This window comes from Symphalangus syndactylus, chromosome 14 (assembly GCF_028878055.3).
Source record: "Symphalangus syndactylus isolate Jambi chromosome 14, NHGRI_mSymSyn1-v2.1_pri, whole genome shotgun sequence".
NCBI lineage: Eukaryota > Metazoa > Chordata > Mammalia > Primates > Hylobatidae > Symphalangus > Symphalangus syndactylus.
This window is the reverse complement of record NC_072436.2, coordinates 75,393,972-75,407,196: the sequence shown is the minus strand read 5'-3', so window position 1 is coordinate 75,407,196 and position 13,225 is coordinate 75,393,972. Positions and strand designations below refer to the sequence as shown.

General features: G+C 43.2%; 1 long non-coding RNA gene across 2 annotated transcripts in view; it reads right to left on the bottom strand.

The window, feature by feature from the left end:
* LOC129462197 (uncharacterized) overlaps window positions 1-8,286 on the bottom strand; it is a 57,837-nt gene extending 49,551 nt beyond the window's left edge. For both annotated transcript variants that reach the window (XR_008650792.2, XR_010115702.1), the window contains exons 1-2: window positions 8,170-8,286; window positions 4,857-5,116 (exon numbers count right to left, since the gene is read on the bottom strand). This is a non-coding gene — a long non-coding RNA (uncharacterized lncRNA). The remainder of the gene's footprint in view (window positions 1-4,856; window positions 5,117-8,169) is intronic.
* Between the last annotated feature and the right edge of the window lie 4,939 nt (window positions 8,287-13,225).

The following is a 13,225-nucleotide window of genomic DNA, read 5'->3' as shown; positions in this document are numbered from 1 at the left end:
ATGCTGACAGAGGGCAGGGCACAGGTCCCAGCTATTGCAGGACCCTGGACCCCTCCCCTGGCTTGGAGCAATCTTTTACCCTGGGGGAAATCCACCACTGCCTGCTAGGGTTTCCATCAGAGCCACTTCCTGTCTCCTCTCCCTCCAGTACACTGTACACTCAGACACTTCAGGGGACTTAGGCTTTTGAAAACAAAGCCAGGAAAAGAAGTGTTTTGCAGGCAATTTCTGCCTTCAGCCTGCCAGCTCCTGAGGAAAGTAAAACGAAGCCTGCCTGAGGAGGAAAAGCAGGAAAATACAAGGGGAAATTCCACATTTGTAGCTCAGAAAGTTATCCTACCTCAAGATGCTTAACAATGAGACAATGTCATAAGATGTGAATGTTGGACATGAAGTCTGTGGGTTGCACATAGATGTTGATGCAGCCTGAACCATACAGTTGGCAAATCTAATTCAACTTCACCTACTCATTCCAGATGCAAATTTCCAAAGTTCTGTTGAAAATAGTTGAAGGAATAGTGTTACGGCAACTGCCCTTGGCTTTTCCAGCTTTACACTTCCATGCCTATGGAAATCTCCCTGTCTGTAGCTTTAAGCATTACCTCTATATGATCGACCATCCCATCTTCATCTCCATCCCTGACGTCCTAACTTGAGCTCCACGTCTCCAACAAGACAAAAGGCAGGGCCGGGCGTGGTGCTCATGCCTGTAATCCCAGCACTTTGGGAGGCCGAGGCTGGCAGATCACGAGGTCAGGAGATCGAGACCATCCTGGCTAACACAGTGAAACCCAGTCTCTACTAAAAATACAAAAAATTAGCTGGGTGTAGTGGTGCTCGCCTGTAGTCTCAGCTACTCGGGAGGCTGAGGCAGGAGAATCACTTGAACCCTATAGGTGGAGACTGCAGTTAACTGAGATGGCACCACTGCTCTCCAGCCTCGGTGACAGAGCAAGACTCCTTCTCAAAAAATAAAAATAAAAAAGACAAAAGACAGCACCACCTGGGAATCTCACTTTCACTTTCATGCCCCAAATCAACTCATTGTCTTTATCCCAAGTCAGCTTCCTCTGCACATGTCTCATTCCATCAGCGAGACAGGAGGGTAAGGTCCCAGCCAAGTTCTTTCCTCTATGGAAATGCTTGTTCCCCGGTGCCACAAAGAAACAGCACTCAAACATAAATTTAATTTTCTCAGCAAGGCAATTTTTACTTCTACAGAAGGGTGTAACTCGCAAATAGAGTAATGGCGACAGCACACCCGGACAGGGAAGGGGAAGGAGTTCTTATTCCTGAGGCAGGTAGCCGCTACTGCTGTGTTGTTCCCCTATTGGCTAGGGTTGGACCGTACAGTCTAAGCTAATTCTGATTGGCTATTTTAAAGAGACCAGGGGTATGAGCCAGAGTGGCAGGGTGAGTAGTGTGGCAGGAAGGACGGTTAGGAACAGGTAACTAAAGGTGACTTAGGTCACAGCAGGTGACCAGGGGTGACTCAGGTCAAAGCAGGTGACTGGGATGAGTCAGGATGGAGCAGGTGAGCAGGGGAACAGATGTGAACTACTGATTAGGACTGGCGGGAAAGTTGTTTACTGAAACTAGAAGCAAAGGGGTGAAGAGAACCAGGAAGTTAAACTTTAAAATTGAGAATCAAAGAATAAGAGAGCTGAACATACTGACATACTGATTCTTTGAAGAGAAACTTGGGGTTCACTATATTTAACAATCCCCCTTCTTGAATTTTTATAGTTCTTTCTCTTCAAACTTCCTTAACATGTCTTGGCTTAGTTGTTCTGCTTGATTCCCTAAAAGAAAAAGCTTCTCTGAATAAGGTGGAGGAGAATTAAGGGAGGTTTTAGTAAGTGCTGCCTGTATGAGTCTGTACACCGGCCCATGGATGCTTGGTATGACACAACACCCAACAAGAATGAGTACACCTACTACAGCTGCAAGAGAAGTAAGAATTGAGGCTATGATTCCTTTCCATTTACCAAACCATTTTTCTAGCCACCTTGTAAAGGGATCATTTACCCCTGGGTTTTTGGCTAACTCACTGGACAGAGCAGTTAGACCTTGCAATGCCTTTGTTATAATTCCATCAGGGGCGGTGGTGTTTGGGATGAAGGTACAACCTTGAGTTTTAATCATGACGCAAACTCCTCCTCTTTCTGCTAATATCATGTCTAAGGCTCTTCTACTTTCCCAAGCCATCTGGCTAGTAGCCCCTAATTGCTCACCTATTCCTTTAACAGCATCTCTAATGTAGTTAATAAACCGCTGTTGGTTTTAATAAATGTAATTTATCTAATCTATGTTCTTATTAATTGTCACCATCAAAATATTGACTTAAATTCTGCAGCTATTTGATCTCGGGCTTTAAATTCATCTGGTACTCCTTGTGGAGGTCTAATAGCATTTATATAAATATGGGAGTCAAAGGACCCATGTGAGGCACTTCTTTTTTTTACGCTTTTCTCTTTTTTTTTTTTCGTGTTGACGGAATGCTAGGGTAAAAGGGATGGCCAGTTGGACTAGGGCACAAGTGCTGCTCTAATTACTTGGCAGAGCAGAGTACCCAGCAATAGTTGCATGCAATACCACCACACATCTGCTTGGAGATGAACAAGGGCAGACTGATTGGTAAGCTCTTGAAAAGGCTTGGTTTCCCTGCACCCTGTTAAGTCTTCAAGGAATGCTAACTCCACCCTCCACCCCCATCTCCCCGCAGAGAAAGGCGCGAGGTGAAGTTAACATCAGGGGCTGGCGGCAGCATGGCCCTCAGGGGCTGACCCACAGGGCTCTTAACCTCAAGGAACCGCAGTGAAAGAGTCTTGCATGACTTATCGCCCCAGGCTGTGGGGTTCTGGAAGAGAGCTACCATACAGCTCATGCCCAGTCCATGAGAGGACCACCCAACTGGAAAGGGGACAATCTGGGTCTCTGGTCTGCCTGTCGCATAAGCGTTAACAGTCGCTTTTGTTTAGCGTGCGAACAGAATATTTAATCCATTCCAGCCAAGCATTTGCATCCTGATACTCTGTTTCAATTGCTATAGTTTGTTTTAAATCTTTAACCTCTACAGCAACTACTTTGGTTTCATCATTGGGTAGATAACAAGAGGTTTGGTTAGCAGAGAAGTTAGGAGAGGGAGAAGGGGGTGCAGGAGGTGACAAGGCAATGAAGTGCATTTCAAAGGATCCTGAGACTTCTGCTCCTATACCATAGAAGAACTCTGGGGAGCAGGGATGGTCATCTGTACCCAATTACATTGGTCTAACTGACAATGGGGAGGGGTAACTCCTTTAGTAAAATGAACATATGGTTTTAAGAAACTGCAAGTGCTAGTTGGGGCAGCCGATCCTTGCTCTTTAATATTTTATAGAGCATTGGACCAACTTTGGCAGAGAAGCTCTGCTCTAGGAGGACAAGATTTCCAGTTTATACTGGAATCTTCATCAAACTCTTCTCAAACTAATTTATCCCAGTTAACAGATTTTTAGTCTGAAGAGCGCTAGGAAGGATAAAGATACTTTCCTGAAGTGGAGAGTTGCCTCTGACTTGGCAAATCTCCACAGGGTGTAACAAGGCAAGCATCAAATGTAATAGTTTGAGGCGAAATTGACTTGGTTACATTAATAACTAGGTGGTCAGCAATAGAGCGAGGAAAGAAGTCATAATCAAATGGATGAAAGAGAGTTAAATTTTTCTTAGCTTTAGTTTGGTAGGGTTTTCCCCTGATGACTCTGGAGGGGGTGGCACTTTCCTGACTCAGGTGTGATGGGTCCATCCTTTTTCTGCTGTCCAGACTGCCGTTTCAGTAGTTAGGATCACTAGGTAAGGTCCTTCCCAGGCCAGTTCGAGCTCCAACTCAAGTGCTATTTCTTTGCAACACTGGGGAACAAGCGTTTCTAACACTGCCCCCTTATAAAAGCCTCAAAATGCCTGTACAAGTCCATGACTTAGGGGTCTTAGGGGCTCCTTTGTGGAAGTTTCTGTTTGTTACCACCCCGCAGGCAAATAAACGGATTGGACAGAGCCTGGTCCCAAGGGCATCCAAGCTATTGGCCAATCCAGACCTTCTCAAGTAGCCTAGAGTGAAAATCCAGACCAACAAGAACACCTTCTATTAAACAGTGACCAGCCAAACCATCAGATTATCTCTCTTGGGGCTTTAAAGAGACACAGACAGAGGGGGGTTGTTATTGGCAGGAGGGTAAAAACAGAGACAGGAAGAGTCAGTAGTTGAGCTACCCTAATGAGTCTCTAAGCATGAAAACTAGGTCATCAGGAACTCTGCTGATCTGATTCTCTCCTAAGCAGGGGAGCTTTCTGGGCAGTTGGGAATAGAGGAGTAGAAGAAAGTATAGCAGATGTTTCTCTTCTTTTCAGTTTCTCCTCCCTCTTTTCTTATCCACCCCCTACCTTTTTTTTTTTTTTCATCTACTCAGTGTCTGAATACCTCCCTATTTGAGAGACAGGGCCACAATTCTCACTACGGAAGCTGAGAGGGTCAGGTACTTTCTGGCCTCACACCTTGGAAGCTGGAGCTTGGGCACATGATCCTGCTAGTGAGCCAGAGACTCAGAATCATTTGAGAAATAACTTACTGCTGCAGCATCAAATGTTAGCATGACAGCATGTAGTATGCAGTGGCCATGGTGCCAACAGCAGTGTGTTCACCTGACTGTCAGCATGTAAAACCACAAATCTACAGAAAAGTTGAAAGATTACAATGGATACACCCTTTACCTAGTGAATTGGTTATCTATTGCTGCAAAACATTATCTAAAACATAGCTTCATGGGAAAAAACATTTATCATGACAGTTTCCATGGGTCAGGAGTGCAGGCACTGCTTACCTGACTCTTCTGGCTTGGGGTCTGTCACAAGGCTACAAATCAAAGTGTCAAGTGGGCTGCAGTCTCACATGAAGGCTTCACTGGGGAAGGACCTGCTTCCAAGCTCATTCATATGGTTGTCAGCAGGATTCAGTTCCTCACAGGCTATTGGACTGAGGGTTTCAGTTCTTCACTGGCTGTTTTCTGGAGGCCTCCCTCAGTTCCTCACATGTGAGCCTCTTCCGCATGGGGCAGCTCACAACATGGCAGCCCATTTCCACCTGAGCAATTGATGGAGAGAGAATTCAATTACGGAAGGAACCTCCCACATGCTATTTGCTAGAAGCAAGTTTCTAAACCCAGCCCTTACTCAAGGGAAAGGGATTACACAAGGTGTGAATTCCAGGAGGGAAGGTCAGAATTCACTGAGTGCCAACTTAGAGTCTGCCAACCACAGATTCATCAATTACTAACATTTTATCACATTTGCACGTGCTCCCCCTTAGATACATAGATAGCTACAAATACAGATATACAGTTTTGTTTGTTAAACAACCAAAATTAAGTTAAAGATTGATATGGTTTGGCTCTGTCCCCACCCAAATCTCATCTTGAATTCCCACATGTTGTGGGAAGAACCTGTGGGAGGTAATTGAATCATGGGGGCAGGTTTTTCCCATGCTGTTCTTGTGGTAGTGAATACGTCTCACAAGATCTGATGGTTTTAAAGAGGGGAGTTCCCCTGCACAAGTTCTCTCCTCTTGTCTGCTGCCATGTGAGACATGCCTTTCACCTTCCACCATGATTGTGAGGCCTCCCCAGCCACGTGGAACTGTAAGTCCATTAAACTTCTTTCTTTTGTAAATTACCCAGTCTCAGGTATGTCTTTATCAGCATGTGAAAACAGACTAATACAAAGATATTATAACATTTCACCTCTAATTACTTCGGCATGTATCTCCTAAGAATAAAAATATTTTTCTACATAACCACGATGCCATCACCTCCCCTCAAATTTAACAATTGTGCCATAATATCATCTAATATCAGCCCAAATTCAACTCTCTCCAGTTATCCCCCAAATACCTTTTATAGCTCTTTTTTTTTTCCTGCTCCAGTATCCACTCAAGTTTCCTGTATTGTTTTTGGTTATTATCTATTTAGTCTCTTTTAATCTAGAACAATTCCTTCCAATACCATTTATTTCTAGGTATTTTTTTCCATACTGTTGACATTTTTGAAGAGTTCAGGCCAATTGTTTTGTATAACTGTTGCCTACACAACAGGTGGGCTAGGTCACTTGGTGACAACCCAATGGCCACAACCAAGGAGGATTTAACAAGAGGATTTTATTACTTTCAACTAGTAAAAAGAACACTGGGTATAGACAGCTCCCAAAGCAATGCCTCCCTGAGCTCCAGGCTGTGTCGGGTTTTATAAGCATAGGGTAATGAGGCATGATCTGACTGCATCTTGCAATGAGGTAATGCCATGATCTCACTGGATCCTGCTAATGAGTGATGCCAGAGCTCAATCTGATTGCATTGTAGATCCAGCCATTCAATGTCAACTTCCTAATTCAGTCCCTGCTTCTCTGAGCACTTAGGTTCCCCGCTGTGGCTACACACTTGGTTCATCTGGGCCTGCTCAGGTTACATGACCTGAGGCTCCATTAGCAACTGAAAAACAACTCATAACTTTTGTTACATAAAAGTTCAACCAAACTGGTCTAGTGCAGCTACATAATATCCCATATTCTGGAGATGATTACTTCCTAATGATGTTCATCTTATACCAGTATCTACTGTATTTCCTGTAAGCAGGAAGTTAGGTTAAATATTTTTGGAAAAATTCTACTTAGGAGGCACATGTCTGGTAGTCCCATTATTGGTGATGTTTGATCACTTGGTTATGGTGGTAACTGCTTGATCATTCCATTATAAATGCATAATTTCCCTTTTGTAATTAGTAAATAATCAGTGGGGCAATACTTGGGAGTCTGTGTGAATAACTTGTTCCCAGAAACTTTTTTCCCAATAGTTTTAGCATTCATTAGTAATCCTTATCTTGGTTAATTGGTTAATTATTACATTTGAGTTTCCAAAAGGGTAATTGTCTAATCTAACATTCCTCTTACAGTTATCACTCTGTAAAGATGAGCTTTTCTTTTTCTCTCTGTTTTCTTATGTTTTGTTCGAGATTGACTATGGACCATGATTTTCAAAAAATTATTATATTATAACCAATTATAATTATAGATTACAAATATTTATTTTACATTAACATTTAACATATTTATTATATATTTATATATTGTTAAATGTATTTATTATATAGTACTATATATTAATATACTTGTTAATATATTTAATATATAAACATTTTAAATATAATCATATATTAAGCATATATACTTAACTATATACCTAATTATATTGAAGTTAATTATACATTTAAGTATATAATTATCTCAAATATACTTAAATACAATTATACTTAAAATGTAATTAAATAGTAATTAACATTATTTTTTATTTGCAGACTGTCCCAAATTTGGCCAATGAAAAAGTCCTTCAAGGCCAGGTGTGGTAGCTCATGCCTGTAATCCCAGCATTTTGGGAGGCTGAGGCAGGTGGATCACCAGAGGTCAAGAGTTTGAGACTAGCCTGGCCAACATGATGAAACCCTGTCTCTACTGGAAAAAATAAAAATAAAAAATTAGCCGGGTGTGGTGGCAAGCACCTATAACTCAGCAGACTGAGGCAGGAGAATCACTTGAACCTGGGAGGCAGAGGTTGCAGTCAGCTGAGATCATGCCACTGCACTCCAGCCTGGAAGAAAGAGCAAGACTCTGTCTCAAAAAAAAAAAAAAAAAAAAAAGTCCTTCAAGTTGACTTCTATATCTTTTTTTAAAAAAAAAACAGCTTTATTGAGATCTAATTTCCCTACCATACAGTTCACCCATTTACAGCACACAGTTCCATGGTTTTAGTTTATTCACAGAGTTGTGCAAGCAACATCACAGTCAATTTTAGAACAATCAAATTTAGTTCATTACCCCTAAAAGAAACTGTTACCCATTAGTGTTATTTCCCATTCCCCTCAACTCTTACAGCCCTCGGTAACTGCTAATCTTCCATCTCCATAGATTTGCCTATTCTGGATGTGTCATACGAATGGAATCATCCATGTGGTCTTCTGTGACTGGCTTCTTTCACTTGGCATGTTTTCACGGTTCACCCATACTGTATAAAAATGTTCATCTGCATTCTGTAGCATTGATTTTACTGCCATTTTAACATTCCATATTATGGATATACTGTATTTTACTTACCCATTCATCAGTTGATGAGTATTTGGGTTGTTTCCACTTTTTGGGTCTTGTGAATAATGCTGCAATAACCAATCATGTACAAGTTTTTGTATGAACATACGTTTTAATTTATCTTGCATATATATATACATATATATATGCAAGATATATATATATATATATATATATATATATATATATGAGTGGAACTGCTGGGTCAAATGATAACTTTATGCTTAATCTTTTGAGAAATTTCCAGACTGCTTTCCAAAGCAGCTGTATTATTTGACATAGTTTTTTCTTTTCCTTTCTTTTGAGACAAGGTCTCGCCCTGTTGCTCAGGCTGGACTGCAGTGGCCTGATCACAGCTCACTGCAACCTTGACTTACTGGGCCCTAGCGATCCTACCATGTTAGCCTCCCAAAGAGTTGGAATTACAGGTGTGAACCACTGTGTCCAGCCTCCATTTGACATTCTTACCAGCCACGTATGAGAGTTCCAATTTCTCCACATCTTCATCAACACGTTACCTTTTTTATTATAGCCATCCTAGTGGCTATAATTGTGGTTTTGATTTGCATTTCACTGAGGCTAATGATACTGGGTCAGTTTTTCTCAAGGTACCTTTGGTCCCAAAAATTCATGTTTTATTTTATATCCAGAAAACTATCTTCAGTTATAACTTTGTTTCATTGTTATGTTTCTTTTCTTTGGAGACTTCAATGATGCATATGTTAACGTCTGTCGATCTTCTATATCTCTCACATTTTTTCTAATATTTTTCCTTCTTTTCCAAATTTGTTTTAGGTTCTTTTGGCTGTTTTAAATTTATCAATGTTCCTTCTTGAATTTTTAGGCTAACCTATTTTCCCGTGGACACAATGTAATTTAGTTTCCATATCTCAAGATTATTTTGGCTTTTTCTTCTACTTCTTTCCTGAATTTAGTCAGTTCTCATTTTATAGTTTTCTGCTTTGTGTCCATTTCTATTTTGAGTTTTTTAATGTCTGATTTTTGGTATTCTTTATAGCTGCAGCTGCTTACTAAATGATATTTAATTCATATGAAGAGTACTATGTTAGTTTTCCTCTGCTTTTTGGCTGTTGGATGGAATTGTGGTTAGTGGGAAGAATTTTTATTAGTTAAAACGGTTTTTTATTTTTTTCTTATAGTTACTTTATATGGATGTGGGTTGCTGTTCTGTTTAGTTCAAAATACCTTGGATCTGACCAGGTGTGGTGGCTCACACCTGTAATCCCAGCAATTTGGGAGACCAAGGCAGGTGGATCAACTGAGGTCAGGAGTTCAAGACCAGCCTTACCAACATGATGAAACCATCTCTTCTAAAAATACAAAAATTAGCCAGGCATGGTGGTGGGTGTCTGTAATCCCAGCTACTCAGGAGGCTGAAGCAGGAGAATCCCTTGAACCTGGGAGGTGGAGGTTGCAGCGGGCCAACATCGTGCTACTGCACTCCAGCCCCAGCTCGGTGACAGAGTGAGACACTGTCTCAAAAAAAACAAAACAAAAACAAAAACAAAACAACCTGTCAATATCACTGGGGAAAGAGTTTGTCAAACTCCAAGGCAATTGTCAGTGAGAATGACACAAAGTTTCAGATTTCATGGCAATAGGAATGATGTCAGACTTCAGTCACATTCCCCATGAAGAACCTGACAGCTAGAGTGTCACTATGTATTTTTAAAATATGACTGTGGATGGAGACAAGTGAGTTGGCAGACAGTGGCAACCTCTGGAAGATGGAATCTTCTCTGCTAGTTCCCAGGCTGCTGCTCCGAAAGTCCCAAAACACACACCTGGCCTCTCCTACATTCCCACTGGCTGCGCCTTGCTCCTGCCCAGAATGGAATCTGGCTCCCGGCCACCAAGCAAGAAACCACCAGCTGGCTAAAATTTTTAATTAAAAAAAAAAAAAATTAGTTCAAGTGCCCACTGGGAGACAAAACTCTGAACCAATGACCAATAGTTTCCTCCACAGCAGAATATCATTGCTGGTAACAATGGGTGTGGCACTTCTCAAATCATACCTAATGATTCTCCTCAAAATTTATACTTTGCTTTTCCTCAAACCAGCTGGTTTAGATATTTTAGTACAATGCTTTCACCAGAACCTACAACAATGGTTCCTATTAACTGGAAACTGAAATTGATGTGGTCTCCTCATGCCACAGATCACATGTTGTTTGGTGACTGATCTTGACTCTCAGGAGGAAGTGGGGTTGCTGTTATGCCACTGAGACAAGAGAAGCAGTAATAGAACCCAGGAGGTCTCCTGAGGCACCTCATCACTCTCATGCCAGGGCACAAGTTGATGGCAATGTACTGTACCACCTACAGACAAACTACAGACAACCCACCTACAGGCGACCTCCTCAAGAACAAAAGCTTGCTTAACCCAACCAGGCAAAGAATCCTGGACAGCTGAGGGGTTGCGTGAAGGAAAGAGGGACCTGGAATGGGTAGCGGACAAGGAAAATTGTAAATGACAATAAAGCTTCATTACCAGTTACAAAAATGAGGATTGTAACCTCTAACAGTATTTCCCTTCTTGCTGTATTATATATAAATGGAGTTTTTAGCTATTGTCCTTTTCTTTCATTTCCTTTCTCTTCACAATTGTATCTAAAGTCTATCAGTGATGCTTAACTTTACAATTTAGTCTACACATTACAACGATGGGATGGGATGATGATGAAACTGAAAGGAAGAATGGAACATCACCTACAGAAGTTGGACTTGGGCCAAATACAGTAAATGAGGAGACTTTGAGATGCCCTGCTTTGGGGAAGGGATAGGTAAATTTTGTTATAGGAGAGATGCTCCCATTTTGTTGGATGGCAGCATTTTCATTTACCTTTGAAAGCACTTCTGTGAATGTTGGGCAGCCTAAGAGACGGACTATAGTGAAGCAACTTTTGGCAACCCAGCGTCTCATTCTTCTTATTTGAGGGGAGGCCCCCACACACTGAGTCTTGGTATGAGGCTAGGCCTCCCAGACTAAAAGCCACAGTAGAAACCAGAACTCTCTTTGCCTATTGGCAATTAGAACACAGGCACACAACCTAGACTAGGCCAAGTAAATGGTCCCTCCCAAAACTTGAATCTTGAATGAGAAGAGTTGAAAAATAATTCATGTCACCACCAAAGGAGCTGGTACGCATCCTAATCAGAGTACCGAAGCAGGATGGCTTAGCTGGTTCCTAACATTTCCAGGCCTGGTTCTCCAGCATTGCTGGTGCAAGGAGTACAACTACAGACAGCTCTAGGCCTACTTTTCCCATGCTCAGAAACACCAAAGAAAAGAGCCTCTTTCTCCCAGCCTCATTCTCTAAAATCACCGACAAGGGCTCAGATCATCTCAGGTTTGGTCATGTGCGCATCCCTGGGGAAATCTGAAAACAAGAGGAGGGAGACTATAGTTGGCCAGGCCTGGGTTCCACACCTCCCCTTCTCCACACCCATCCTGCCTTGGGAGACCAGAGAAGTGTGGTGCTAAAGAACCATCTGACCCAGGGGACTGCAGACAATTCCCCAAAGGAAAGTTTTCCCATCAGGCAAAAACAAAAGCTGCTCACAACACAAAATTACAGAACATCAGAACCAAAAGGAACCTTGGGACTCCTTCATCCTATCCCCTCTCTTTATAGATGAGGAAACCATACAGGATATGTAGGCCTGTTTGGACTTCGTACAATTCTCTGTCCAGCAGGGGTGACTTGGCTGTGGGATTAGGTGACTCCACTGGAGGTCTTCTGTGTATAGAAAAGATCAAGGGTCACAAACACAAATGCCTTCAAGTAGGCAGCAAAAGTGTGAAGGCTGGCTGTTACTTAATGGACCAGTGGTGTTGGTGGGATTCAAATTCTTATTAAAAAACAAAAGCAAACAAAGAAAACTATGGGATGCCCAAATAAAACCATCTGTGGGCTGGCTGCTGCTGTCGTCAAAAGTTTGTGGCCCCTGGGTTAGACAAAACCTCTGAGATGTCCTGACAGGTCTGGGAAAACCAAACAAGTCCTCGTCTCCTAAACTACCTGGGACTCAAGAGCTCTGCAGGAAAAAATTTGTACCCTGCACCCAGCTGGGGTTGACATTTACAGACGCCTGTTTTATGAATTGGGGAGATATTCAGTGGAAGCCAGATTGCTGAAAGTGCTGCTGAGAGAAAATCATCAGAAGGGAGGGCCCCTTCCCCATGCCAGCCTGGTGGTAGTTCCTCTATGCCTCCGGATTCTGCTAAGCAGTAAAAGCTAAAGGGCAGTGTCATTAAGCTCCTAGGGGATGGGATGCAGTGGCTCACGCCTGTAATTCCAGCACTTTGGGAGGCCGAGGCGGGAGGATCCTCTGAGTCCAGGAGTTCAAGCCCAGCCTGGGCAACACAGCAAAACCCCATCTCTGCAAAACAGATAGATAGAGATGTATGAAAGTTACTAGGTCTCATGCTGGCAGGGGAGAGAGTGAGCACCCTGGCCTCCCACAAGCTGCCTCCCACTTCCCTCCGACTCCATCACCGATTTCCCATCAGAGCAGGCTGCTCAGAGTCGCTAAGCAGCTCCCAGTTCATTTTCCACACCCTTCCCATTCTCTACCAGCCAGAGCTCCACCTCCCCACCGAAGCTGTCTTCAACCACCCGGCCTGGGGAGCTCCCCTCAGCACTGGCTCCCCGCCCCGCCTCGCAGCACCTGTTCGGGCCTCGGTCGCGCCGCCGGGTCGTGCAGACGCAAATGTAAACAGAAAAACAGTGAAAGGCGTTCGGACAGCCTAGAGGCGGCGGCGCGCCGGAACATCAGTGCGTCCAGAGCAAAATGGACGAATGTACGCATGACTCCTGGCGCGACCTTCACGCGGGAAAGCGCGCCCCCCGGCACCCACCCCTAAGCGCCCCAGAATGACCCGCCCTTACACAACCCAGCTAGCAGCCGAAGCTGAGGTCGGAGCTCCAAAAGCGAGGGAGGACAGCCGCTGAAGAAGTCCCGGCTTCCCATAGGCCAAGACGAAGTAGGGGCCGGGCTCATCTTGCAGGAGCGTCCACGTATTGGTGGAGCCCCGGACTTA